The sequence below is a fragment of the Rutilus rutilus genome, assembly GCF_951802725.1.
Source record: "Rutilus rutilus genome assembly, chromosome: 5".
Lineage (NCBI taxonomy): Eukaryota > Metazoa > Chordata > Actinopteri > Cypriniformes > Leuciscidae > Rutilus > Rutilus rutilus.
The window spans coordinates 49,636,382-49,638,881 of NC_140213.1; the positions used below are offsets into that span (position 1 = coordinate 49,636,382).

General features: G+C 43.9%; 1 protein-coding gene across 1 annotated transcript in view; it reads left to right on the forward strand.

The window, feature by feature from the left end:
* The window catches only part of fbn1 (fibrillin 1), a 103,014-nt gene that overhangs the window by 90,901 nt on the left and 9,613 nt on the right, over window positions 1-2,500 (forward strand). The window lies entirely within an intron of this gene.

The window sequence follows — 2,500 nt, forward strand, 5'->3', positions numbered from 1 at the left end:
GGCTGGGGGCGGGGTTACCGTGGCCAACAAGACTGAAGAGAAACTTGTGACCGCCATTTTTAAATAGCAGCTAGTCGAGCTAATAGCAGCTCGATTATAATATCCGTCTATGTAAGTTACGGCGAGCTGCACGAACGCGTTGGATTCGCCGTGTTTGGATGCCGATTTATTTTCGCAAACCCATGAGCATCCATAGTAACGCAACGTCTATTATTGTTGATGCCTTGTTCGAGATGCATCGGAGCAGCGTGGACCGATCAGAGATTCGGGAGTGTTTGGAGATCATACGACTCCTTGTGCTTTTTGATCGCTTTCGCAGTGCTTTGATTTCATGTGCTGATCGTTCTGCGAGAAGCCGATGCATCTCGAACAAGTCTGGTGTGTTTGTGTTTGGCGCTGCCGCACTAGCGTTGCTGGGCAACATGATACGTATGCAGTGACGTAAGATATAGCTCTGTTGTGGCTCTCTGGCCGGTGGAAACGCAAACGGGTTCTTAGTAAGCTCGTCAGTCGAACCAACTCCGAACTGGCAATAGCTCTAGCTCTGAACCAGCACCCGGTTCTTGTTGGTGGAAAAGGGGTATGTATGTCTGTCTATCTGACTGTGTTTCTGTCTGTCTATCTGACTGTGTTTCTGTCTGTCTGTCTATCTGACTGTGTTTCTGTCTGTCTGTCTGACTGTGTTTCTGTATGTGTGTCTTTCTGACTGTGTTTCTGTATGTGTGTCTGTCTGACTGTGTTTCTGTATGTGTGTGTGTCTGTCTGTCTGTCTGACTGTGTTTCTGTATGTGTCTGTCTGACTGTGTTTCTGTCTGTCTATCTGACTGTGTTTCTGTCTGTCTGTCTATCTGACTGTGTTTCTGTCTGTCTGTCTATCTGACTGTGTTTCTGTCTGTCTGTCTATCTGACTGTTTCTGTCTGTCTGTCTGACTGTGTTTCTGTATGTGTGTCTTTCTGACTGTGTTTCTGTATGTGTGTCTGTCTGACTGTGTTTCTGTATGTGTGTCTGTCTGACTGTGTTTCTGTATGTGTGTCTGTCTGACTGTGTTTCTGTATGTGTGTCTGTCTGACTGTGTTTCTGTATGTGTGTGTGTCTGTCTGTCTTTCTGACTGTGTTTCTGTATGTGTGTCTGTCTGACTGTGTTTCTGTATGTGTGTGTGTCTGTCTGTCTTTCTGACTGTGTTTCTGTATGTGTGTGTGTCTGTCTGTCTTTCTGACTGTGTTTCTGTATGTGTGTCTGTCTGACTGTGTTTCTATATGTGTGTGTGTGTGTGTGTGTGTCTGTCTGTCTTTCTGACTGTGTTTCTGTATGTGTGTCTGTCTGACTGTGTTTCTATATGTGTGTGTGTGTCTGTCTGTCTTTCTGACTGTGTTTCTGTATGTGTGTCTGTCTGACTGTGTTTCTATATGTGTCTTTCTGACTGTGTTTCTGTATGTGTGTGTGTGTGTGTGTGTGTGTGTCTGTCTGTCTTTCTGTCTGTGTTTCTGTATGTGTCTTTCTGACTGTGTTTCTGTATGTGTGTGTGTGTGTGTCTGTCTGTCTTTCTGTCTGTGTTTCTGTATGTGTGTGTGTCTGTCTGTCTTTCTGACTGTGTTTCTGTATGTATGTGTGTCTGTCTGACTGTGTTTCTGTATGTGTGTGTGTCTGTCTGTCTTTCTGACTGTGTTTCTGTATGTGTGTGTGTCTGTCTGTCTTTCTGACTGTGTTTCTGTATGTGTGTGTGTCTGTCTGTCTTTCTGACTGTGTTTCTGTATGTGTGTATGTGTGTCTGTCTGACTGTGTTTCTGTATGTGTGTGTGTCTGTCTGTCTTTCTGACTGTGTTTCTGTATGTGTGTGTGTCTGTCTGTCTTTCTGACTGTGTTTCTGTATGTGTGTCTGTCTGACTGTGTTTCTGTATGTGTCTTTCTGACTGTGTTTCTGTATGTGTGTGTGTGTGTGTGTGTGTCTGTCTGTCTGTCTTTCTGTCTGTGTTTCTGTATGTGTGTGTGTCTGTCTGTCTTTCTGACTGTGTTTCTGTATGTGTGTGTGTCTGTCTGTCTTTCTGACTGTGTTTCTGTATGTGTGTGTGTCTGTCTGTCTTTCTGTCTGTGTTTCTGTATGTGTGTGTGTCTGTCTGTCTTTCTGACTGTGTTTCTGTATGTGTGTGTGTCTGTCTGTCTTTCTGACTGTGTTTCTATATGTGTGTCTGTCTGACTGTGTTTCTGTATGTGTCTTTCTGACTGTGTTTCTGTATGTGTGTGTGTGTGTGTGTGTCTGTCTGTCTTTCTGTCTGTGTTTCTGTATGTGTGTGTGTCTGTCTGTCTTTCTGACTGTGTTTCTGTATGTATGTGTGTCTGTCTGACTGTGTTTCTGTATGTGTGTGTGTCTGTCTGTCTTTCTGACTGTGTTTCTGTATGTGTGTGTGTCTGTCTGTCTTTCTGACTGTGTTTCTGTATGTGTGTGTGTCTGTCTGTCTTTCTGACTGTGTTTCTGTATGTATGTATGTATGTGTGTCTGT